The following is a 27,135-nucleotide window of genomic DNA, read 5'->3' as shown; positions in this document are numbered from 1 at the left end:
AAATATATTAAGGAATGAATGAGGTATGAATATGCCATGTGAGAGAGCAGGGGAAAAAAAGGCCAGTGCAAGTTTGTTTTGCATACACACTGGCCTCGTGTCATGGGACAGAAGTATTGGTTCTCTCTCTGTAGCTCTGGCATGACTAGATTTGGAAGACTGCATTCACTTATGTGTACCTCATGACAAAGAAGATGTTGACAGATTGGAGAGTGTTCAGAGGAGAGCAACAAAGGAGCCTGGAGGGAATAAATTAAGGGGAAAGATTAAAAGAATTAAACATGTAAAGTTTGGCAGGGGGAACGTGATAACAGACTACAAATATTTGAAAAGTGTAAACACCAAAAGTGTGAGAAAATATTTAGAACATTAATAATGGTGTATCATGAGAGTAATGGATGAAATTAAGAAAGAGAAAATTTTGGTTGACAACCAGGAAAAAGCTTCCTGATAGTGAGATTTGTTAGCATGTGAAAAAGTTCCCAAGGAAATGGTGGAAGGGCCATCACTTGGCTTATTTAAAACTCAACTGGAGAAAACACAAGAAAAATAAAGAACAATTAACACCAGTTAACAGAACAATCCAATTTTGGCAGGGAGACAGACCTGATGACCAACTCCTGGATTCTGTGAATTATATAAAAGGATAATTAGACATGTAATTTGGCAATTAAAGCATTCTTCTTCACTGAAAGGATTGTTTTCAGTGATGTGAAATGTAAGATTAAGTTGAACCTGTAAGTAAATGCAATTTAAGTTTATTTAAAATTATTATGTAAACATACTTAGTTACCAGTCAAATGATTTCCCCCCCGTCTGCCTTCCCTCCCGAAGAGTGGACTTTTATGGAATGTGTTGATCATGGTTGATCACAATTAAGGTTCATTTCACAAAATGTATGATTTCCCCAGACTAAAAAATCTATTTATTTATTTAATTGATCAACTAGTGAGGGACCAGCAGCTTTGCTATCCAAGTTTACTTTTATGAGAAATATGAGGAAGGATGGGCAAATATGTATGCTGGGAGATTTGTGTTGATTTATGTGTGGGTTGTGTTGGGGGATTAGTGAAGGTGGTGAATGAGGGGTGTGTGGGGAATGTGTGTGTTTGGGGATATTGTGTATTCTGGTTGTGTTTTTTGGGGGGTGGTTGTGTTGATTTTTGTCTGGGAGATTTCTGGTGGGAGATTTGTGTTGATTGAGCAGGTGGCAGTTGAGCCAAGTAATCCACCATCTTTGCAGTCTCCCTCATATAACCAATGGCGTTGTTGTATGCAAATTAGCTGCAGAGTAAGGATGGTGACTGGTTGCATAACCTCTGATACCACAGTGGCCTAGGACTCTTGGCATAGCCTTACTGTAGCTGTGCACTGCATGTGTGTAATTCATAAAGTTAAAATGGCTGAGAATTTAATAATTGGATGGTAACAGACTGTTAAATCTAGTGATGATTCAACCTGGTCATATTCTAAACAAAAAGAGCTTTCAGCCATGCTTGTAGCTGTTTCCATCGCTTCCCACTGACTCAAAGGATAAGTTAGGCTCCAGAGTGACACAGAGTGACATTCCTGGAATTAATTGAACAAGGAGTCTGGTGGCACCTTAAGGACTAACAACCTTGTTGTTTCTGTGGATACAGACTAACACTGCTACCCCCGATACTTATTCCTAGAATTGTATTCTATAGATAGTGTTGGCACCCAAAGGTCCTAATCTATTTAGCACCCAAAAGCTGAAATTGGGATCAGAGCTGTATATTGATGAGATTACACACTGAAACCTTCTACATGAGGTAGGCGATTTTGGAGGGAAAAATTTGATTTCCTTTGTCAAGATTTCATTTAAACATACGGGGCCTCATTCTCACTTACACCAGAGGTGAAAGTAAGCGGGTACGGGCAGGTACGGAGGACCGGTAAGAAAAAGTGCAGTAGCCACCCGCAAGAAAATGGAGCATTCTCTCCCTCTCTGACTCCACCTCCGGGCTCCAGCAAAATTGAGGGTCCCAGGGGCCCAGCTTCACGAATGTTCAGGACTGGGTCTCTCCCCTGCTGCCCCCCCCACACCTTCCCTGAGTGTCTCACGGCCCCCCTTTGCTGCCCCCATGCACCTCCCTGGATCCTGGAGCAAAGCGTTTGTCTCTCCCCGTCCCCTGCAGCTCCATGCTGCCTGCTTGCATTAACTGCTGCCACAGGGTCCTAGTGCTCCCCTTCACTACTGCCAGGGCAAGCTGCCTTTCCTCCAGGATCCTTTCATTTTCCAGTGGGACCCTCCACCGGTACAGCTGCCCCCCTGCCTGCAGTCACTGCTCTTGCCCCACACTGGGCAAGGGGCAGCCCCAGTGAGGCTACAGTGAGGGGCAGCAGCAGGGGAGGAGGCGCACATGTGATGGCAGACCCCCCCTGCCTCCAGCATGGCACCCACCATAGGGGAGGCGAGGGGGATTCCTGGACCTGAGAGGGGCCCTAGGAGCATGTGTAGTGACAGTGGGGGGGTGAGTGTGCTGCCACGGGGCAGAAGGGGGTCCCTACCCCAGAGCTTGCTGCTGCCAGCAGGGAGATGGCTGGGGGGAGTCCTTCTCTCTGGCTCCAGTCCCAGAGCAGCCTGCCTGCACCCCAAACTCATCCCCAGCCCTGACCCACCCCAAAGCCCACACCCCCAGCCAGAGCCCTCATCCCCCCGTACCAACCCTCTGTCCTAGTCCTGAGCCTCTCCAACACCCCAAACCCCTCATCTCCAGCCCCAGCCAGAGCCCTCATACCCCTGCACCCTAACCCTCTGCCTTAGCCTTGAGTCCTCTCCCACACCCCAAACCCCTCATCCCCAGCCACATCCCAAATCCACCCCAGCCTCCCCCCACAGCTCTCACCCCTGCATCCCCTCCCTCCACACCTCCTTATCCCCAAACTCTCTCCCAGAGCCTGCACCCTTCCTGCACCCCAGTCCCCTGCTCCAGCCTGCACTCCAGACCTTCTCCCCCACCCAAACTCCCTCCCAGAGTCTTGGGCAGGTGGGGGGTGGAGTTTAGGGGGGCAGAGTTTGGGCAGGCGCAGGTTCTGGGCACCACCAAAATTTCTACAAACCTGCCACCCCTGCCGGCAAGAGTTGGTGTGCCATACCGGGGTGGACCGGCTTCCTGAGGCAGCAATTTAAAGGGCTGGAGCCCAGGGCCCTTTAAATTGCTGCCAGAGCCCCGCTGCCAGAGCCCTGGGGTAGCGGCTGCGGGGCTTGGGTGGCGATTTAAAGGGCCCAGGGCTCCTGCCGCCGCAACCGCCCCGGGTCCTTTAAATCACTACTCCGCCTCTTCTGGTGGTGGCCACGCCCCTCCTCAGGATTCCAGAGTACTGGCAAGTCCTTTAAGTTACTTTCACCCCTGACTTACACTAAGGCCACTTTACACTCTGGCAGGGTAAAGGGGCCTTAAAGTGAGAGTAAATATACTTTATGTCTCTTTTAAGGCCTCCTTGCACGTCTAGAGCTATGTAAAGACACCCTAATGTAAATGAGAATCAGGCCCACAGAAAAGTATTGCTATAGCAACAAACTAATTTATGAGGATCTAACAAAGTAAGACTCACAGAAATGTGAAGGGAAAGAAGCTCTTCCACTCTTTAATAACATCATGCTTCTCTTTGTAATAACTAACACATTGAAAGGAATGAGTATACTTTCATTTTATGATTTTGTTTTAAAATTAGCTTTATCAACATTTGGCAATTGTCAGTCACTGAAAAATATTGTGCACATACTAGTAAAACAGAAGACATAGTGTAATTAACAAACACAGTCACAAGCTAAAATGCATACTCCACTGATTGATACCCTCCGGTTGCATAAGTGTGTGTTGATAATTCACAAATAGCGCCATTAAGTCCTGTGTGGAGAAATGTAAGCAATAGTGCTAGATGCACAGCCATTAATCACCGTCATCAATAGGCCTCCCATAGTGGTCCACAGCAGCTTTTAATGTATGTTTTGCTAATTGGAAGTTACAGTAGTGGTGTGACGTCCCAGATGAATAACTACTTCTCTTGTACAATAGTGTATAGAAAAAGCTTTTTGCATTTTGCTTTGGAAGATCAGCTTAAAAGTTGGAGAAATTTATTATCATTACCATTTATCCTTTAAGGCTATAAAAATATACCAGCAACACCCCCACCCCTGAAAGGTTTAATACATTGCTAAAGTTCTAATTTTATTCTTCATTATTCCCCCAAAACCTACATTCAAAACTGAGGCCCCTGATCTACAGAGATCTGTTGTTTAATGCATTTCTGTATGTAGATCCTTGACAGAGGCCATTTTTCTTGCCTCTCAGGTGGCTCGTATAGAGAGATTTATGTCCATTATGCATAAATTCTTTGTAAAATTGCTCTAGCATAATCAGCAGAAAGTCTGAGAAAGCACCCACAGCAGCCACAAAATGAAATCAGAGATACTTGGACTCAGCCCACCTTCTTCAAGTTTCAGGAATTCTGTTGCCATAGAAATGTGAGGAATGTGAAGCTCATTGTTGTCCTGATTTGCCAACTTCTAATGGCAGATCATTATTTCTAGAATTACATCATCAAGAAATAGCACCAAGTCAAAAGCCAATACTCATGGTCTATTAAAACCAGAATTATTGATCACATTAAAGCAGACTGGTGAATAATTCATAAAAAGCCACAGGTGTTAAATTCTAAAGTTGGCATTAGATAAAATGGTAAAACAATGATCAGCATTTTCTACTTTTTAAATAACACCTTTATTACTGGGGACTTGGGACTTCAGCCCTGCACTAAAAGAGAATTATGAAAGGCAAGATACTCCTTACAAAATGGTGTAGCATTCAGCATTTTTTTTTAATATGCATTCTGTGGGTGACAGTCAAATAATCTTCCCTATGATCCATTAAGGTGAATGGGTGCTTTCTTTTGAGCAAAACCTGTTTATAGCATGATATGCTATTGCAGTTAACCTAGCTCTCCCTTTTGGCTGTAACCACCAAAGAGGCTCGAGGCATGGGAACGAACATTTGATTTTCCTAAAGGGTGCTTCAATGCATATTTCTCAAATGGTTACAGATTTGGGGCTCTGCCTACAGCCACTTCCCATGAAATGAAATAGTTGTGGGGAAGGTTGATTCCCTAGTGTCAGTGCTCTCTGCCAAATTAAGAGGCAGCTCAGAGGGTCTCAGAAAGGGAGTCCCATTGTATTCACAATGACATTAGCTGAGATCCAGCACTTCAGAGGATGGAGATAGAAAATTAGTCACTGTTCAGAGGTTTAGCAAGGTTATGGAGCAAGCTTTTTTTCTCACCTCGTCTCCTGTGTGTAGGGGGAAAAAAAGAAGCGTATAGAAATTTATATTCAAATGAATCAATATCATATATATTTGGGTCCTAATTATTTTCCTCACTTGTTAATTTAAACTGTGGTATTTAATTTATTTAGTGCTCTCCTCATGCTCTGGATATGTCTGTCTGTATTCAAGACCATTTAAAGGAATGTGAAAGGGTCTTTGTTCACTGGATTGGACACATTTTTCAGTCTCCCTTCAGATATGTGCTTGGCCTCTTTTGGGCTACATGGAGGGTGGAGTGGATGTCAGAGAGGATTCAAGGATCCCCTTGCATAATTGCAAAGATGCCAGGCACAAGCATTGTCTTTGTACCACCCTGAATGCCAAAACTATTCCAGACTAGCACTGCTTATGAGAAGGGGCAGAACCAGGAGAGATGGTACTGTTCAGGTGGCAATGTTCGTTGTACCCTCTTCAATGGTAATGCAGCACTGGGCTCTCTAGGGCTTCTGGGAAAATTGTACCAGCTTGAGGTATATTGCCTCCAGAAATTCCCCTTCAGGTTGTGCGCCGTTCCCTGCTCCCTATCCTGGCCTCAGTGGTAATGCCACACTTGAGCCCACAGTTCATAAACTTCCCTGGGTGTTCTTTTCCTAAATGCTTGTCTAGTTTGTTTGTTTAGGCTTCTTAGAGGTTATTGAAAAGGCTAGTTTAACAGGTGTTTGGAAGATTGCTAATGACGAGCAATCTTTTTCTTTGATATTTATATATTGCCCATCGTGGTCTATAGATCAGAAACCTTGAGGATGTTTCAGTGGCAAGAAGAGCTGGCCATATCACAAGAAGAAGAGATGGAAGATGTCCTTTAATTAGTGTGCAATTAGGCTCAGTCAGCATTGACCAGGATAAAGGGCAGGATCGTGCCTTTTAAACTTTGTCTCTCATTATGACCTTTGGAGCTCCCCAGCAACCAGCCAGGATACAGCTTAAATCTCTCCTTCCTTGAGCTTCTGCCCCAAATCAGCACAGAGTTCAGAAATGCTAGGGTTCAAAGGATCATTGTAATCACATTGGAAAGACAGGTGTTTGGTGACACCATAGTGTTACCTTTAGCCTTCAGAACAAAGCAGTGAAGAAGACGACTGTTTACTGGCTGCTGGTTTTGATATTGAAGTTGACTATTTAGAACATAAGAACATAAGAGCAGACATACTGGATCCGACCATGGTCCATCTTTCCCAGTATCCTGTCTCTGACAGTGGCCCATACCGCAGCTTCAGGGGAATTCTACAGAACAGAGCAATTATGGAGTGTTCCACCCCTGTCTTCTACTAGTCAGAGGTTTAGGGTTTCCCCAACAATGGGGTTGTATCCCTGAGCATCTTGCCTATTGATGGACCTATCCTTTATGAACTTTTCCATTTTTTTAACCCAGTTAATTTTTGGCCATCACAATATCCCATGGCAATGAGTTCCATAGGTTAGTTGTGTTGTGTAGAAAAGTACTTCCTCTTGTTTGTATTCATCTTGCTATGTATTAATTTCATCAGGTGACCTCTGAATTTTATATTGTGTGAAAGCGAAAATAACACTCTCTATTCACTTTTTCCACACTATTCATGAATTCATTGACCTGTATCATATCCCAACATATTCATCTCTTTTCTAAGATTAACAGCCCTAATCTTTTTTAGTCTTTCCTTGTATGGAAACTATTCCATACCCTCGATCATCTTTGTTGCCCTTCTCTGAACCTTTTCCAGTTCCACTATATCCTTTTTGAGATGAGATGGTCAGAACTGGACACAGTCTTCAAAGTGTGGGTGCACCATGGATTTATATAGTGGCATAATGGTATTTCTATCTTGTTTTCTATCTCTTTCCTAAAAGCTCCTAACATACTGTTAACTTTTTAAATCATTGCTATGCATTGAGGGGAAGTTTTCAGAGAACTATGCATGGTGACTCTAAGTATCTTTCTTTGGTGATAATAGCTAATCTATTACCCATCAGTGTATATGCAACATTAGTATTATTTTTTCCAATATGCATTATTTTGCACTTATCAACATCAAATTTCATTTGCCATTTTGTTGACTAGTCACACGGTTTTGTGAGATCCCTCTTTAACTCCTGGCAGTCTGCTTTGGACTTAAACCATCTTGAATAATTTTATATCATTTCCAAATGTTGCCACTACACTGTTCACCCCTTTTTTCGGATCATTAATGAATATGTTGAACAACATAGGTCTCAGTAAAGATACTTGGAGGACCTCACTGTTCACCTCTCTCCATTGTGAAAACTGACCATTTATTCCTACCCTTCAGCCAGTCACTGATCTATGAGAGGACCTTCCCTCTTGTCCCATGGCTACATAGTTTCCTTAAGAGTCTTTGGTGAGGGACCTTGCCAAAGGCTTTCTGAAAGTCCAGGTACATTGTGTCATAGGCACCGAGTTCTGCTGGTGCCAGTGGGTGCTCGACCCCACTCTGTCCTGGCCCCACCCCATCCCGCCTCCATTCCAACCCCTTCCCCAAAGTCCCCACCCCAACTCTGCCACCTCCCTGCCCCATTTGACTCCTTCCTCAAATCCCCACCCCAGCCCCGCCTCCTCTCCTGAGCGTGCCCGCGTTCCCGCTCCTCCCACTCCCTCCCGGAGCTTGTTATGCCGTGAAACAGCTGTTTTGCGGTGGCAGGTTCTGGGATGTAGGCGGAGGTGAGGCGGGAAGGGGAGCTTGGCTGCCGGTGGGTGCAGAGCACCCACTAATTTTTCCCCGTGGGTGCCCCAGCCCCGAAGCACCCACGGAGTCAGTGCCTATGCACTATATCAACTGGGTCACCCTTATCCACATGCTTGTTGACTCCCTCAAAGAATTCTAATAGATTGGTGAGGCATGACTTCCCTTTACGAAAGCCGTGTTGATTCTTGAATAACTAAATGCTGCCAACAGGAAATTAAGTTCATGCTCTTTTGTTCTGATATTTGTAGTCTAAGAAGTCTTGTGGGCTCTATTCTGGCATCTGTGTCATTATGCTTAGAATTCTGGATACCTGTGAAAACTCTGCTCTTTCAAAAAATACAGACTTAGTTTTTGTAACTTTAAAACAAACAACCAACCCCCATCCTTCCCCAGCTCCTCAATTCACTCTAAAATCATTATACTTTCTCTCTCAATTTCTACCACGTCTTTTTATTTTATTTTCCGGTGACCAAAACAGTATAGAACATTCCAATTGTGTCCTTACTACCCAAGTCTTTTACACCGTGCGAGAATCATTTCCTTTGGCTGGTATTCAATGCTTCTTATTTATGCATCCCAGAATTCTGTTTGTTTTTTTTGCTGCTACCAGTTAATTCAATGAAGACTGAGAACGTTTATCCATGAGAACTCCAGATCCCTTTCTTGCTCAATGTTTGATGATGTACGTCTTTTTTTTGTCTCTTGCCTTGTTGCTCTGCATTTGTCTACATTGCACTAATCTTCCCATACTCCCACCTTATCTGCATCATTCTGAATTTGATTGTAATTCTCTTTTGTATTGAATGAAAGCCTCCAGTTTTGCATCATTAGCTATTGTCATCACGTTCCCATACATACTTTATTCCATGTAATTGATCTATAAAGAGAACAAAATTAATTCTAATATTTTCCTTGTGACACCCAGTGACACAGAGGCCCATTTGTGGTTCACTATTCTGTGTCAGCAGCTCTTATCAGTCCTGACATGCTCACTACACCTAACACACTGTTGTCATACTCTGTATCTGAAAGGTGGCATGTAAGATATTATTGGAAAACTAATAATTCACTGATCATTAATGCTCTTATATGATGTATACACTGGGTGTATACAGAAAGTTATGAATATGTGCTAGAATTATAGTGTTAGGTATGTTGGCAGGCAAAGGATAAACAAGTCTGCCTTAGACAAAGGAATGTGGGTTTGCCTCAATTTACAGATGTAAGCAGAGTCAGGATGAGCTCTACCCTGACATCTGGTGGTAAATTATGGGGAGTGCAGAAAGAAGTTTCATGTATTCGCATTGGTATTTCAATTATTTGCATTGGCACGCCCACTCCTATTAGCATAGCGCATAGCAGCCTGGGATGGCTATTTTTCACCACTGTGGGATCCCCAATTTCTTTGTTATTGGGGCAGGAGGAATGAAATGTTGTCACCCTGATTGGGTAAATGGGGAACTACAAAATTGTCTTGTGATGGGGGGTTTCATTGTCAGCTGGATAGCGCTTGCTAGATGGGGCACATGGGTTCCAAAACCCATTGAAAAGAGAGAGGCTGGGGACAGAGATCTGTACTTGGTGGTGCAGGCTCCTTGTGTGAGCCAGAAGCACCAGTTCCACCTATGCCTCTCTCCACTGTGGAATGTCAGAGTTAATATTTTGATTCCCTTAAGAATCGAGATACCAGTTACTGAGCTGAACTCATGGGCACTGGGTTCCCCTACTATGAGCTGGAATCACTAAGAGCTGAAATCACTGAAGAGCTGGACTTGCTGAGCTGAGAGCACTGAGTACTGTGCTAATGAGTGGGGGAGCCTGAAGCAATACCGTGGAGCAGAGCAGCTGGCAGAGCGGAGTGGAGCAGTTTGTGCAGCCACTGGGTGAGTGGAGTCAAGCAGCTCGCAAGGGCGGCTGGAGTGGCTCACAGGACAGCTGGTGGACCAGAGCAACTGGCAGAGCGGAGCAGCCCACAGAGCAAGCGGAGCTGAGCTGTTTGCGGAGATGACTAGGGGAAGCAGAACCCCATGAAGAGGCAGGGCAGTTGGCCCCGAAACCACGTAAGGTGCCCCTTTCTACCCAGGCTGGGGAGGGGGACCTCTGCAGAGAGACTCTTGAGCTCTGGGGCTGCACTGACCTGGGACAGAGACTTTTGGATTGTGGGACTTTTGGGACTGTGGGTGATTTGGGGGTTGCTGGACTCAAGGGCCCCGAGAGAAGGACATGGCCCAATTTGCTGGAGTGGGTCTTTGCTCACGGTTTGACCTATGAACTCTAGCTGAGGTATTTTCCCAATTTAATGCTTGTTGTTTTTCATGTAATTAAACCTTTTCTGCTACACCAAGACTCTGTGCTTGCGAGAGGGGAAGTATTGCCTCTTTGAGGCGCCCAGGGGTGTGTGTAAGATTTTCCCAGGTCACTGGGTGGGGGCTCGAGCTGGTTTTGCATTATGTTGTGGGGAAGGGACCCCTATGTATTGAACCCGGCCCTTGCTGCTATCGTTTTGGCCTGGCAGAAGGGTTACACATATAAGCAGCAAACAAGGCCATCAAGCTGACTAGTGGGGGAGGAGACAGCCTGGCATCTTTGCCCCAGCAGGAGGGAAGCTTAGCCTGGGTTATTTTTAAAGAATACATTGCAAAGGCTTACTGGTCTGTAAAGACGGGTGGCTGAATCTCAAGTGATAAACAATTGAATCAATGGATTGTGAATTGTATGTATTAACACGACATAAGGAATTATGAATACTCATGGATATTAGGTTTTCCAGTCTGTGACCAAACAAAGGGAGAAACAGGCTTTCCTGCCTGACAGGAGGAAAGGCTGCTATCTACCTGTCTCCAGAGACATTGAGTAATGTGTTACCAGAACCAATAGAAGCTTCTTTTACACAGAAATCAGCAGGGGGATGGGATGTCCACAGGAAGGGAAAAATAGCCTGAGGTGATCCTGCCTCTTGAAACAAGTTAAGTGAACTTTGGAAGATATAAGCAAAGACAGAAGCCATCTTTGGCATCCATCACTAGACAGATACAAGGGAACAGAGCCCTAGAAAGCTGAGAAAGATGGGTCCATCAACCACGGAGGGGCAGAAGTCTGAATATAGGTGAAAACTTGCTTAGGCAAGATCTTTCACCTAAGAAACCAGCTCCTTGTACTTCTGTGGAAGGTCCTGACCAAGGGACAGTCAGCCATGGCTGGGAAGAAGGAAGATTGGTGAGAGAAACCATCTGGAACAAAACCTATACCTTGCTAGATTAAGTTTTAGACTGTTAGATGCTTGTTTTCACTTTTATTTGCTTGTAACCCTTTCTAACTTTATTCCTTTTACTTGGCATCACTTCACATCTGTCCTATTGTTAATACATTGTTTTTTGGTTTTTTTTTACTATAAATCAACTCAGTGGTGTGTTTAAACAGAAGGGTTTATTTACCCCAGTTAAGTTAATAAGCTGTGATGTGTTTTTGTGTCGTTAGAGGAACAAACTAACCCTATTATTTCTCTGAATTTTCCAGGAGAGGGCAGGACATGACAGAGGCACACAATTTGGGGGAATATTTGGGACTGGGAGTGTGCTGAGGTCACCCTGCAAATAGTAACCCAAGTTGGTAGAGCCCAGGGACTGACTGGTGTGTTGATGGCAGGCTGCTGGGGTCAGAGTTGCTGTACCTGGGGTGCAGTTAAATACAGATGCTCAGGGTGTGACATGCAAGCTTGGCGCGGACTATGAATGTCCCAGAAAGGAAGTTACAGTAGCAAAACATTGTGAGGCAAGGTAAGAGGTGACACAACCCCTTACTGGTCTGAATTACACCCCAGACTATGACATACTCCACAGGCTTCTACTCAATGAAGTTATCAGGCTAACTTCATAAGCTGCAATAGCTAGTTTCTGTTATGGTCCTAGTGGACAGCAGGTAAACAGACACACTGCAAATACAAATGCGATACATACGATGCAATCATTTTACTTCAAAATTGTTAAAATATGTATGCATGTTCAATAGTTATGTTTCCTTGTTCCACAACAATTAGGAGCTACTCCAAACTTCTGTTTCCCACTGGGTAGATTTTATTTTCCTTTGAGTTATAAATCTAAATAGATAAAAAATAAAATTATGCAGTTTGGAAGTTATTTACAGAGATCTACACATTAGACATTATTGTTGTTGTTATTATTTGTAAAACAATAGTACCGAAGAGTCCATCGAACTAGGTGCTGTACAAAGGAAGGACAAAAAGACAGACCCTGTCCCAAGGAGCTTAAAATCTAAGAATAAGGCAGGAAACAACAGACGGATACAGACAGACAAGGGAGTACAAACAAACAACAGTCATCATAATAGACAGTGGTCTCAGCACACCAGCAGTTTAACCATTGTGAAGTTTTTTTGTAGGTATTATGGCAAAGGAGAGTTTTAAAGAGGGACTTGAAGGAGGGTAGTGAGGTGGCTTATGGATGTTTATGTGGAGTGCCTCCCAGGTGTCTGGGGCAGCATGGGAGAAAATATGAAGGTGTTTGTTATAACAAGTATACAAATGGGAACGGCATCATGGGCCAATTGGAAGCGAGCTTCAACACCTCGATAACAAATCAGAGATGGTTGGTAGGATGGTAATTGACCGTGAAGGGTTTAGAAAGTGAAGATGCAATAGAGAAGTGGGAGACAGTGGAGGGATGCAAAGAGAGGGTGAAATGGTCAAAGCGACAGGCGAGGAAAATGACCTTTGCAGCAGCGTTCTGAATGGATATGAGTGGGGCAAGAGTGCATTTGTCATGACCAGAGAGAAGGATGTTGTCGTAACTGAGATGCAAGATGATGAGAGCTTGGACAAGCGATTTAGATGTTTGGATGGTGTAGCAGGGTGGACCCTGCTCCTGCCCTGAGGGGTTTAAAAGGGGCCTGGCAGGGTTTGAGAGGGCCTGCTCTCAAGGCTGGGCTGATTGGGGGAGTGGCTGCAGGTGAGGCCATGCCCCAAACTGAGCGACAGCTGGCCCCTATAAAAGGCCAGGGAAGCTAGAAGCCAGGACAGTCTCTCTCTGCCTTCAGAGAGAGAAGGGCCTAGCTGCAGGGAGCTTGAGACTGGATACCTGAGTGAAGCAGGGCTGGGGACAGGCTGAGGAGCTGGGGAGCTCCAGCCTGGAAAGCCCCAGGCTGCGGCCTAGCGAAGGGCTAACTGGTACTGGGGGTTGCAGAGGGCAGCCCAGGGGTAGGCCAAGGCAGCAGGTCCAAACCCCTTTGCCTGTGATGAGTAGGCTGATACTGCAGTCTGCCCCAGAGTGTGGGGCTAGACAATGACTGGCAGTAGCCAATACTGAGGCAAGGTGGGGATAGAGGGTGGGGGTTCCCCAAGGAGGGGAGACCCAGAGAGAAAGGGGTTACTGCCAGGGGCAGCACCCCACGTGAAAGGGCACCGGGTCTAAGGAGGGACACGGGGGCCAGAGGACAGGCGGATCACCAGCCTGCAGAGGGCGCTCCAGCACTGGAAAAGAGCTAATTCCCGGAGTCACCAGCAGGAGGCGCCGCAGGGGTGAGTCCGACCCTGTTACAGATGGATAAGAGATGTTATGCAGAAAGAATTGGTAAGATTTAGATATAGCCTGGATGTGAATTATATAGTGTGCACTACAATACCACCACTGTTGCTATCAAATAGTGTTCCAACATGTTCTTGTTGGCTGTTTTTTTTAAAAAGCCATGTTCTTCTTGCCTTCTAGCAGCTAAATGTTCTCTGCTTGGCTGTAAAATCTAACTTTTTTATGAAATAAACATAAATTTTGGGGAAAACCTGATGGCTCCCAAAGGGAGGTTATCAGTTTTCCACTCAAATACAAATGTAATGAAAATTGTGAAATGCAGTTTAAGTGGCAATTCCAGGCCCCTGCAGCACAGAAAAGGGTGAGGCTTTTTTTTTTTTTTTTTTGCCATATTCCCAAAGGTGGAGTGAGAGGGGGGCGAACCAGAATTCTTGAGATTTGGGGGGAAGTGATCTTCATCCCGATCCGTAAGCTATAGACCAAATCAGTTGGAGAGGCATTTAATTCAACTCTTTGGTGGTTTGGATCAATTATAATATGGCGTTATATGAGGCTATGGGCTCATTTATTATTTATGCAATTAGGTTTGTTAGGCATTTGTTGTTACCAAAAAAAAAAAAAAAAAGAGCTTTTCACTGACAGTCCAAGTTTAGGATAGTTGGAGAATAGTACCTGTTGGGATTTGGAACATCAGATATAATCAATATAGGTCTAAATTCTGACCCATGCTGAGCACCCACAGAGGGTCTGAGGGAGTAAGAGCATCCCTTATGCCTCTGGGTAGGCTAGCTGGGCCTTTGGTCCTTTTGTACGGGTTATGTGTTTTATACTTGATGGGATTAAAACTGCAAATTCTGATGTAGTGGAAAGATAACTGAAAGCTTTAAGCTGTAAACTCCTCATCCTGCAAAGAATGGTAATTCTGATAATCATATAATTATTGTATTAATTATATATTATGAAGTAATAAAACTGGAGAAAAACTTTAACTGATTTCTTGGATTTTTATATATATTTTTCTTTTGTATACTAATAAACCTATGCTGTTTGGAATCACCTCTGATTTGCAAAAATATTTTTTTTTCAGCTGACAAATACATTTATGCCAGCAATATTTGTTTGGTTACAAATGATATTGGAAGATTTTTAAAATGGGGATTGATGATGAAATAGAAATAAACTTTACACATTTTGTTTGGATTTCACTTACCTCTATGAATGAGGCCTTAGACTTATTATTAAATTGTAGGTTTCAGAGTAACAGCCGTGTTAGTCTGTATCTGCAAAAAGAACAGGAGTACTTGTGGCGCCTTAGAGACTAAGAAATTTATTTGAGCATAAGTACTCCTATCAAATTGTAGAAGTAGAAACACAAACTAGTCCTTTCTACTGCACTGGTACCTGTAAGCCAAATAACAACTATTAATAAAAACAAGCAGTTGGTACTTCAACTGTTTAAGAAATGGAGTGCATATTGACTCGGGGTGTGAATTCATAGTGATGAATGGCAATTATATTGCCATTGCCAGAGAATTTATAAAGAATAATTTTTAATTTTTTTTTTACTGTTTAAATATCATTGCTAATATTTTTATTTCACCATTTGCTCTTTCTACACTAGCTAGTGGTAGTGGTAGTGGATTAACTTGAAATACTGGTACATTGAAAATATTGTTCTCATTGGGCTATCTACAGTGGAGTGGAAATATTCATCTTATGCCAGTATGTATGTTGTCAATTTATTTGGCAACTGGAAAATTCAAGAGGTGGACTAGAAAATTGCCCAACACAAAGTAACTTTTTTATTCTAAAACTAATGTTGCTTTTATTACATATGTACATAACATCGTAATTTTCCATTAACTATCATTATTATTATTATTATTATTATTATCATTATCATATTTAAAATATTTCGTCTGATAGCTCTGAAGGACCACGGACAGGCTGGACTTTGTTGTGCTGGATGAACACATAATAAGTTATAGTCCCTGCCCCAAAAAACTTACAGGAAGACAAAGATCATCTCTAGACCGTAACCTTACCATCCAAGAACCTGATTCTGCAAACACATGTACATGAGTAGGCTAATCCCAGCCCTATCTGGTATTTTTTTCACACAATTTTGGCTTTCCTTCCTGTTTATGTTGCTAGTTTTTGTTACAGTCGCTCATAGTCATATATATTCAGGCCCTGATTAAGTAAAACACTTAAGCACATGCTTCATTTTAGCTTATGTACTTTGTTGAATTGCGGTTGATGTAAATAAGCAAGGAGTAATTAAAATAACTTAGGATCTGCTTCTGATTTGCCTTATACTACATTTACACCATTAGGATCAATGGAGTTATCCTATGAGAGCCAAAGCTTCTTAATATTTAATTTCCATAAATAATTATGTCTGTGCTGTGTATTCAGGGGCTACTCCTGGTTTACACTATAGTAAGTGAGAAAGGATTCAGTCCCAAGTGTTTTTAATTCCTTTATTGTTTTACAATAATATTATTTATGTATCAGAGGGGTAGCCGTGTTAGTCTGGATCTGTAAAAGTGGCAAAGAGTCCTGTGGCACCTTATAGATTAACAGATGTATTGGAGCATGAGCTTTTGTGGGTGAATACATGTATGCATCCAACGAAGTGGGTATTCACCCATGAAAGCTCATGCTCCAATATGTCTGTTAGTCTATAAGGTGCCACAGGACTCTTTGTCAATATTATTTATGTTATTTGCAGGTGAACCTGTGCTGGATCTTTATGGAGATCCTTAGTTATGCTGACTAAACAAACTATAATTTAAAAAGTTAATTATCATCAGTGGCATGGGGAGATCATTTCAAAGTAAACAATTACTTTGAATCACAAGCCCCCCATTACTTCCTAGGGAGATATCTCGAAAGGCCTGCAAAACAACTAGATAAGAAACATCATACTGTTTGTTCTGTCAGAGTTGTGTGCTAAGTTAACTAGAAATCTAAACACAAAATTAACAGGTTAAATCCGCTAGTATATATAGTGCTTGTCAATTTTAATATACACTTTATGTCAGGGGTGGGCAAACTACGGCCCGGGGGCCACATCTGTCCCTTCAGACATTTTAATCCAGCCCTTGAGCTCCCAGTGGGGAGCGGGGTCCAGGGCTTGCCCTGTTCTGCATGTGCCTTGGCTCTGAGCAGCTCCTGGAAGCAGCAGCATGTCCCCCCTCCGGCTCCTATGCATAGAGGCAGCCAGGGGCCTCCACATGCTGCCCCTGCCCCAAGCGCCGCCCCCGCAGCTCCCATTAGCCAGGAACTGCAGCCAATGAGAGCTGCAGGGGTGGTACCTGCGGATGGGGCAGCGTGCTGAGCCACCTGGTTGCACCTCCTCATAGGAGCTGGAGAGGGGACATGTCGCTGCTTCCAGGAGCTGCTTGAGGTAAGCACTGCCTGGAGCCTGCACCCCTGACACCATCCTGCAGCCCAATCCCCTGCCCCAGCCCTGATCACCCTCTGAACCCCTCAGTCCCAGCCTCCTGCACCCCAACCCCTCATCCCCAGTCCCACTCCAGAGCCCACTCACCCAGCTGGAGCCTGCACCCCAAACCCCTGTCCCAGCCCGGGGTCCTCTCCTGCATCCTGAACTCCTCATTTCTGGCCCCATCCCAGCCAGAGCCCTTTTCCCCTCCCATACCCCAATCCCCAATGTTGTGAGCATTCATGACCTGCCATACAATTTCCATATTCAGATGTGACCTCCTGCCACCACCGCTTTATGTAATACCACTCTGTCCTTCTAGGGATGTTGTACTTTGTATTTGGATGTAATTTTTATATATATAAAAATCACTCTGGTTTGTTGGCCGATGAACTGGTATAATTTTTATTTACAAATCAATATTAGTTGGAAGATGGTGGTACATAGTGATAAACAGTGCTGCTTGCCACTAAACAAACTCCTAGTACATTTGTTATTTTCCATAATTAACATATCAAATAGTCTGGGGAAAGACATCCATAAAATGAACGAAAAAGTTGTCATTATTGACTTGCCAATTGAAATGAAAATCTGACCATTAAATATCCAGGGACTATGTAGAGTTAAAAAAAAAACCCTCAGTTTTTCAATTTGTTTTCTCTTCTCTTTCAATAAAAAAATTGGATTAAACCCCTAAACATCTGACTGATTTTCTTTATTTCTGTTTGGCTTGAGACCTGCCTGCACGAGAGAGGACCTCTCGCCCCCACGATGTTGACGGAGTTGTGCTCAGGCTGTACTCCCCTTGGTTTAAAGGAGAGGGGCCTACTGGCAGAGTGTTCTCTATTGCTACCTAGGAGGAGAGTTCCAGGGTAGATTTCCAGTTTTCACAGTAGCCACCAGTGTCTCAGACTCAAAAGGGAGAAGGCTCATATTGTCTCCTCCCATAGCTACCAGCTAAAAGGACTGATTGGGAGATTACAAGGCTAGAAGGGACCATTTTGATAATCTAGTCTGTCCTGACCTGCTATATAGCACAGGCCTTAGAACTTCCCTGTAATAATTCCTAGAGCAGATCGTTGAGGAAAACATCCAATCTTGATTTAAAAATGGTCAGCTACATGCCCCTTTCTCTCCTGAAACAAGGGGTTACCTTGTGGGAACCCCAAGCGCTGCAAGGCACAGAGGCTGCCATCTCTAGATACCAAGCCAGTGCCTGCATAGCCCCCCTTAAATGGGTTAAGGGTCCACAATTGCCCTATATTACCTAGAAATGCCACTCTGAAAACTCAGCTCTATTTGCAACAACTATCTGTATCCTCCAGCCAGACAACCTGGCTGCCACAAAGAAGGTAAATAACCCACAAAGCTGTTTGCCAGTTTTGCTGGGTGGGAAAAAGCTCTTTTACACCCCACGAAAGGTGGCCATCTTAGCCCTCAGCACAGTAGCAGATCCAACACACGTACCTAAGGGGGGCGGGGGGGGGGCTCAAGCACCAGATAAGGCTGCCTATGCTTGGGGTCCTTATATATATCCCCCCCCCGGTGACAGAGTGCTAGATTCAAAGGCCTGGGTCAGCACTCTTCACAACAGCCCCAAAACAGGCAAAGCAGATGGGAGCTGACAATGCAAGGCTGTGCCTAATTTGTGGTTGGGGCAGGCAGAAAGGCCAATTAAGCCATTAGCCAAAAGCCCATAAATAAGCACAGGAAGGAAGAGCACAGTGGGGAAGCAGGTGGCAAGAGGAAGAGAGAGATGTTGTGCTTCTGTTTGGGAAGGGTCTTAGGTATGCTGTGAAACTGGTAGGAGACAACTGTAAATAAACTGCCCGGGGTGTTGAACCATTAAAAGAGTCTCTGTGTGATTTGTGGACTGAGACAGATGCAGGACCAAGGTGGCCCTGTTACGCCCCTGCTATGAGAGCATGGAGTCAATCAGCTCCCTGCATCCCCCACCCCACCCTCCATGCCCAATAGGGCTACAGGGAGTGGAACCACTCCCAAACCTGCAGTGCATTTATACTCCCATGCACTTCCCCCCGGTATGCCTCCTTTCCAGGAACAGCATCATTTCTGTCCAAGCTGGGGATGGCAGCAAGATAGAGGGAGCAGCAGGATGAGGTGAAGCACTGGCTGCCAATGAGCCCACACAGCAAGTGGTCTATTATTGGGCCTCATCAAAGCCCAACTGCAGCTAGTGAGATAGGAAGGTGTTTTCAGTCAGAAAATGTAATAATCATTTAATTTGTAACTTGTTTCTAACAGGCATGTATATAACATTATGACACAGTTTCTAATTACAGACTCCTCTATTATTTCTCCTCCCTGTTTCCCCCCCCGGGCTTTAGAACCTACAACCTTTTGCCCTACAATGCAGATTTCTCGCTCAAGCTAAAGCAGGGTTCTCAAACTCAAATGACCACAAGGGCTATGTGAGGGCTAGTTCATTGGCCCGAGAGCTGCATCACTGACACGCCCTTCCCTTTGCTGCCCCCGGCCCTGCCCCCACTCCACCCCTTCCATGAGGCCCTGCCTCTTCCCACTCCTTCCCTGTACCCATTCCAACCCCTTCCCTGAAGTCCCCACCCCAACTCCACCCCCTCCCTGCCCCCAGAGGATGCATGAGGGGTGTGGCAGGGGCTCAGGGCAGGGAGTTGAGGTGCAGCAGGGGGTTGGGGTGCATCACGTCCCTGCGTCCGGGGGTAGGGGGGAGAAGCAGAGGGCTCCGTCCATGTGTTGCCCTGGCTTCCAGCCAACGCCCCCCTGCACCCTGAGCCAGCAGGGGGCTCAGGGTGCAAAAGGGGTGTGGGCTGCAGCAGGGGCCTCAGGGCAGGGTGTTGGGGTGTGGGATGCAGCAGGTGGCTCAGGGCAGGGGGTTGAGGTGCAGGCAGGGGTCTTGGCAGGGAGTTGGGGTGCAGCAGGGAGTTGGGGTGCGGGCAGAGGATTGGGGTACAGAAGGGGTGTGGGATGCAGCAGGGAGCTCAGGGCATGGGGTTGGGGTGTGGGGTGCAGCAGGGGGTTGAGGTGCAGGCAGGAGGCTCAGGGCAAGGAGTTGGGGGGCGGGGCACAGGAGGGTTTTGGGCTCCGAGGTGGCAGCGGTGCACACCGGGATCAGGGCAGGCTGCTCACCCCAGCCCCGGCCCAGCTCTGCTCCGGGAAGTAGCTGAAACCACGTCCCTGGGGGATGGGGACACAGGGCTCCACATGCTGCTTGCCGTGCCTCCAGGTACCTCCCCTGAAGCTCCCATTGGCTGCAGTTCCCCATTCCTGGCCAATGGGAGCTGTGAGGGGGGGTCTGGAAGCCAGGGCAACACACAGACGGAGCCCTCTGCCTCTCTTTTCTCCCCCACCCCAGGGACGTGATGCCGGCCTCTTCAGGGAGCGGCGCGGGGCCCGAGAGGGGCAATCCCATGGGTGTAGTTTGCCCACCCCTGTCCTGGAGGTAGGCCGGGGGGGCAGGTGTGGGCCACTTGGTGGCCCACAGGAAATAGCCCCGCGGGCCACGTGTTTGAGACCCCTGAGCTAAAGTAACATCTAGCAGAAGCAGGATGTTATCCTTTATGTTAGTTGTCCCTAGAGAGGGACATGACACACAGTTTGACCCACAGTTTGCCAGTGGGTTACAAGCATTTTGTGAGATAGTTGATTATCAAGCTTCCTAGCTTGTATTCCTGGCATGGCATGTTAATTCTGACAAGTGGTATGACTGAATGATTTAGATGTGGGTGTGTTTTAGAGGCCTGGGAGCTATTCACAGCTCTCCCTAAAATGATCTTGTGCAACTTGCAGCTAACTTTACTTGTAAAGTGAGTAAATGATACTTGCCTACCTTCTAGAGAAAGGGTGCGAGACCTTGGTCAGTGAAAAGCATTGTGAACTGCACAGTCAAAAATGCCAATTGGTAGATGTAGTGGGTACAGAACTCAGGATTTTCTGGCTCTGAGCACAGTGAATCTATCCCTTAACTTCAAGGTATTACTAAGTGGGGTAGAGATGCACACATGATCATAGGCAGGATCAGTATAGACAGAAGCCAAAACCAGGAGTGTCTGGCTGCTATGAAAGCTTTAACAGCTCTATCCTGTTTCACCAAACCCTTGTATCCCATTGGAACAGAATTATTCTGGTTCTTACTACACCTACAGGGTGTGTCTGTCTGCCTGAGCATCTAATAAATGCCTGTTCCCTACTAAACTATGGGTGTAGTATCCGAAAACTGGTCTTGCATCTCTCATTCTTTGGACTCCAGGTATTCATATTAAGTTAGGGATATTTTTTTAAAACTAAATTTATGGTAATCCCTTTTTATCTTGTTTGTGATGATGGTAATAATAATAATAATAATAAAAATAATACCAGAAAGGCCTAGAACTGGCTTAGTCATGTGCATGAGTGGAAAAGAAAATATTGACAATTTAGGAAGATAAACTACATGGAAGATTAGTCTGAACTGTCAGTTTCTTAGAAGGTTTCTCATTTCTAGGTTATGGCTATTTTTGCAAATTTCCCTTTCAGAAATCACATTTCTTTCAAATCAGATTGTTGCCCTAGGGTTGTTGACCTTTATTTCGCCCATCTGGAAAACAAATGAAGCAGGAAGGATCACAATATGAGATACTAATCAGAAGAGCTGTTTGGTTTTTTTGGAAGCTTGACTTCCAACTTGTATATTCCCCCTAAAGGCATTGCCAGCAATACGTTGGATAACTCAGCTATAAGGAAAACCAGCAGTCTGGCCAGACATCTTTTTGTGGCATCATGTCAGTGGTGAAGCAATGAGGATATAAAAGCCAAATAAATAATAAAACTGGATGCAGCTGCATTTGCTCTTGCAACAGGTGTAATTGGTTGGCTGAGCAAGCTTGCTCTGTTTGTTAATTGTGTGTTTTAAAAAAATCCAAAATTGGCCAGTCTCCTGAGTTTAAGGGGAAGTTAGTTAGTTAGTGTTACTTTGGGGTCAAGAATTATACAAAACACTAAAATGTTTGTGAATACAGGACTGCGGTCCTGATCCTGAACTCATCATGTGCAGCTGTGCTCTTGAGCCCGTCTGCTCTTTGGGGTTCTGTTAGGGTTGCCAGGTGTCCAGTTTTCGACAGGAACACCCTTTGGAAAAGGGAACCTGGCGCCTCCAGTCAGCACTGCTGACTGGGCCTTTAAAAATCCAGTTGGCGGTGCTGCTGGTGCAGGGGGGGCTGGCAGACTCCCTGTCCGACTCCACCCAGCTCCGGAAGCGGCCAGCATGTCCCTTCAGCTCCTAGGCAAAGGAGTGCCCATGGGGGCTCTGTGTGCTGTCCCCGACCTGAGCACGGGCTCTGCAGCTCCCATTCACTGGGAACCACAGCCAATGGGAGCTGCAGGTGCGGGGCCTGTAGATGGGGGGCAGTGCTCAGAGCCCTTTGGCTGCCCCTCTGCCTAGAAGCCAGTTCACAGGAGCCACCTGAGGTAAGTGCCACCTGGAGCCTGTGCCCCAATCCCTGAGCCCCCTCCTGAACCCAAACTACCTCCTGTAGCTTGCACCCCATGCCCCCTCCTGCATTCCAGCCTGGAGCACCCTCCCACACTCTGAACCCCCTAGCCCAGAGCCCACTCCTCATCCCCAGCTAGCCCAGAGCCTGCATCCCCAACCAGAACCCTCACCCCCTCCTGCACCCCATCCTGGAGCCCCCTCCTACACCCTGAATCCCACATTTCTGGCCCCATCCCAGAGCCCACACTGCCAGTCAGGGCCCTCAACCCCTCCTGCACCCCAACATACTGCCTCAGCCTGGAGCCCCCCCACATGGTGAACCCCTTGGCCAAACCCCCCGCCTGCACCTCAAACCCCTCATCCATGGCCCCACCCTGGAGCCCTCACCCCTCCCGCATCCCTTCCCCAGCCCAGTGAAAATGAGTTAGGGTGGGGGAGATCAAGTGATGGAGGGAGTGGGGAATAGAGTGAGCAGGGGTGGGGCCTCAGAGAAGGGGCGGGGCAGGGGCGGGTTAAGGGTGTTTGGTTTTCTGTGATTAGAAAGTTGGCAACCCTAGGCTCTGTGTGGATCAAGGGTGCTCCCTTGCAGTTGCTTGGAGGATTGGAGCTTATGTTTGAGATCAGCAGGCCCAAATACATCCCTCTGCTGCCATCCTTTAGTAGATTTATACCAGTGGAGTTACTGGTGAGGAATCTGGCATGTTGTATTAACCAGTCTCCTCTTTATACCCACATTTTCCTTTTGAAGGCTCTACATTGTGTCCATGCCCTAACTCAATGGGAAGGAGAGGCCTTTACTGGAACACGTTTAACAGAGTGGGTTATGAATTTGTAGCTGCTGTTATTTTTAGGCTAAATTCATGCTCACTTCCCTCCTCATTTTGAGCTCAGTCCTACATCAGTCCTCAGCACCTCCCGCAGTTATTTAGCCCCTCACAAGATTGGGCTCTTAGGGTATGTCTACACTGCAATAATACACCCATGGATGGCCCACAGGCTCGGGCTGCAGGGCTATAAAATTGCAGTGTGACTATTTGGGCTCTACATGATCCTAATGGTCAGGACCCAGCTCCAAAATTTTATAGCCCTGCATCCTGAGCCCTGCCAGCTGACATGGGTCAGTCATGGGTGTTTTATTGCACTGTAAACATTCCCTTAGTGACTCTGTCATGGCTTCATGTGGAGAAAGTAGGTATAAATTAAAAAGCAGAGCTGTGTGAAACTTGCACAATAAACCTCAAATCAGGTGAGCAAGGCACACTTGGGAGCACACCCTAGACCAGTTTAGCGTTTTGGCTAGAAACTTTGCAGTTCTCAGTATGTTTTGTGTAGTTATGAGTGAAACCAGGCAAAATGTAGTAGTTTGGGCTGTATTTTACTTTATTTGTGGGTTCATTTCAACCTGAAGCAAAACAGATCTTAGGGTGAGAATAGGTCTTTAAACAAATGATTGCACAAACTAACGCCTGGGTGTCAAAGCCATTGAGTTTTCATGTAGCTCACATTAAACTAGAGTAATTTAATAATTCTGTTTAAATAATTACAGTTCTGCTGTTTATTGAAGTCTACGTCTTCAGTTCTCTCATTCTTTTTCACTGGCACATACCGGCCCATCTTACACTCCCCACAAAACTGCATGCAAAACCAAGATTGCAATATAGTGAGCACATTTGGACTATAACCCTGTACTTGTTCCTTCACTTCATAGTAATGTGAATTTGCCAGGAGCTTGGTCATGCAGTTCTGGCAGTTTGTTCTGCCTTGCTCAATTCCTCACAAGAGCAATGGGTAATTACAGGTCCATGATGAAGAATGATCTAAGCTGCTGAGCAAATGTCAGTAAACTGGTGAGTTCTGAGGGAAGTGTTATTGATATTTGTAACCCTTGGAAAGGGTTAGCTATGATTTTAATATCATAGCAAGTGCAATACGTTCAGTATGTTCCAAAAGCTGTTTGTGACTACCATGAGCCAAATTTTCATCTGGCATCAAGCAGTCTTTTGCTCCTACATATGTATGTGATTGCCCCTGCAAAGGCGGTTCGGAATCCATTTTATGCAAGCAAAATCTGAATTTACACATGCAAAATGGATAGCTGGGCAAGCAACAACCAACTGCACAGGGTGAACATGAAAATTGTCAGTAGTGCCTTTCAGGGGAAGGAGATGTCAGGTGAAGTTAGCTAGCGATCCCTATTAATTTTTAGGAATGAATTTCCACCTACTACAATAAACACAGCTTGATATTAGGTCTTAGCAGGCTGTGTATTAGAAATGATGTGTGGGGAAAAGAAGATGGTGAGGAGTTTTCTTCCAGTTTCAAAGAGAAACTAAGCTGCAACGAAATAAATCACTAGGCTAGACAGCAAAGGCACATTGAAGAATCATGTAGTCATAACTTGTCCTTGATTAAATAAAAGGTTCCTGGTCACAGAATTTGTGCCAGACCTTATTTGTAAACACACAGAGTATGAGAAAATAAAATGCAGTTTTATACATTGCCATTCATGATTAATTTGCAGTATTTTAAACACTCTTCACCAAGTTAAATTTAGTAGTGCTATGACTGTGCAGACATTATGTATGCAGCTCTGCCTCACACACACAACCTTGAATATTAGAACCTTCTTTGATGATAAATAATATCTAAATATTGGCTAGGACACTAAAATACCATGGGATACAATACTTTCACCTGTACAGCCACTGACGATGAGCAGAAGGGATGTGGTATGATGTCTCCTCTGAAGGACGGAATAGTCATATTCCATAATAGTATATCCCATTTTAAAATAGTAAATGATAGTCAGAGGAATAATAAAACCCAGAAAATCACACCAAAAACAGCAATACATCAAAGCCATTTTAATAGCCCTTAATACAGTTGCTGACATAGCTACTGTACTTGCAGGGCTAGATGATGGCACAGATAAGGTTTCTGATTTTACATTCATTACATCCTAAAAGTTTCAGTTGCTTCTTGCATGTAAATTACAGGTAATGAGTGTGCTGATAAGAGGTTGCACTTAGCTGACTCTGCTAGAATGGTAAGATTGGAAAGGGGATACCTGGATAAAAGAACTTCTTCTCCCTTGAAAAATCAAGAAGCAAAAGTTAATTTCATGGAATTGCTTATATCTCTTGGTTGGCTACTGCACCCATGTCATAACTCAGTATTATTGGATGGCGACACAGGAGACATGGTTTTATGAGGTAGGGGCAATCCCATGCTGATCAAATCATCTCACATGCTACTGAAGCTTAGATCTAATTTATGATGTTTTATGAAGCCATAGATTGAGCTAAGACTATAAAAACTGGAACTTAATATTCTAAAATAAAAATGCACAGAGCACCACTGAAGGGGCCTTTTTTAAAGGAGTCATTTCCTTGTTGCATTAAACATAACTAATACTGTAGCAGTAGTGGCATTCTCTCTAAATGAAGGGATTATTAGAGAAAGGCAATAGGTTTTTCATATTTTAAGTATTGGTATTTACTTGTATTAATAAATAATCCTGATTGCACAACAAAAATGTATCTGTTATTAAGGTGGAATTTATTAGCCATTATTATACTATCCACAACTTTGTTTCATTATGAAGTATTGTGCATTCTATTACTCATTTATTTTTAAACCTTTTCTGTGTGAAGGAGCACAGAAAAGACCTCAAAGCACATCTGCCTGCCAGATCTGCTTATTTTTGGCCTGAGTGCCCAAAATACAGAGAGGAATTGAAATTTATGTGCAGTGGTTTTAAGAACAGTCCCTCCATCTACGTACCTGAGGGAAAAGATGAGATTCCTTTTCCCTGTGTTTGAAAATGAAAGTAAAAACCAAAAATTTCCAATTCATTTCTGCTCCTTCTAGGACAGTATAAGATGTGAGTGACTATCTCAATACCTGGTGTTAATGTACCTCTTTTACAATCCTTAACCAGGAAATACTCATCTATTATTCTCTAAGGCCCTGGTTCAGCAAAACATTTCAACACTTTAATTTTAGGCATATAAGTAATCTCGCCCCTATTCAGGAGACGTGTAAGCGCTCACTTAATTTCCATTGGTGTTCATGGGATTTAAGCATGTGCTCAAGTGTTTTGCTGGATAGGAAAGGGATTAGTTATATGCTTAAAGGTAAGCACATGCTTTGAAGAACTGGGGCCCAAAATTATTAATGAAAGTTATCTAATTATACAGCAACTGTACAAGAAATCTCTCTGAGGATATCTGAGGTGCAATTGTTTTGAACATGGGTTGCATGCAGACTTTGTTTTAGCTTTCAGGTACTCTTACCTTATTAAGATCTTGGACTAGAATTTTCATAGGTGTCCAACTCCCTTGGGATTCTAAAGGGCTTTGAATGCTTTACTCACTAACGCTCCTTTGAAAATGTCAGCCTTGATCTTTAAAGAAGTGGGCTAGTGGCAGACTTAAGTGCTGGGTAGTCTTGATCATGCTAATGGTTTAAAGCAGCTCAGGACCTGAAGTCACTTCTAATTTGATTTAAAGGATTAAAATAGCCTAAACTGACACAAATTCTTAAAATGTCATAATGGCATCTTTAAGGAATGAGCACCCTTAGCTTTTACATTTATTAAGGTCATCACTGAGTTGTCCTAAAAAGTTAAAGGCTTAAACACTTA

At 44.6% G+C, this 27,135-nt stretch overlaps 2 long non-coding RNA genes across 4 annotated transcripts in view; both read right to left on the bottom strand.

Annotated features, from left to right (window-relative positions):
• The window catches only part of LOC120371442, an 81,875-nt gene that overhangs the window by 4,711 nt on the left and 50,029 nt on the right, over positions 1-27,135 (bottom strand). For 2 of the 3 annotated variants that reach the window (XR_005584352.1, XR_005584354.1), the window contains one exon: positions 8,606-8,906. The exons of the other annotated variant lie outside the window; for it this stretch is intronic. This is a non-coding gene — a long non-coding RNA (uncharacterized LOC120371442). Of the gene's footprint in view, positions 1-8,605; positions 8,907-27,135 lie in introns of those variants that run through there. 3 annotated transcript variants of the gene reach the window in all.
• Positions 11,974-14,827, bottom strand: LOC120371443. The gene is made up of 2 exons (XR_005584355.1): positions 14,780-14,827; positions 11,974-12,125 (listed from the first exon to the last, which is right to left on the bottom strand). It is a non-coding gene; the product is annotated as an uncharacterized LOC120371443 (long non-coding RNA).

The sequence above is a fragment of the Mauremys reevesii genome, linkage group 9 (assembly GCF_016161935.1).
Source record: "Mauremys reevesii isolate NIE-2019 linkage group 9, ASM1616193v1, whole genome shotgun sequence".
Lineage (NCBI taxonomy): Eukaryota > Metazoa > Chordata > Testudines > Geoemydidae > Mauremys > Mauremys reevesii.
This window is presented reverse-complemented; position numbering and strand designations above follow the sequence as displayed.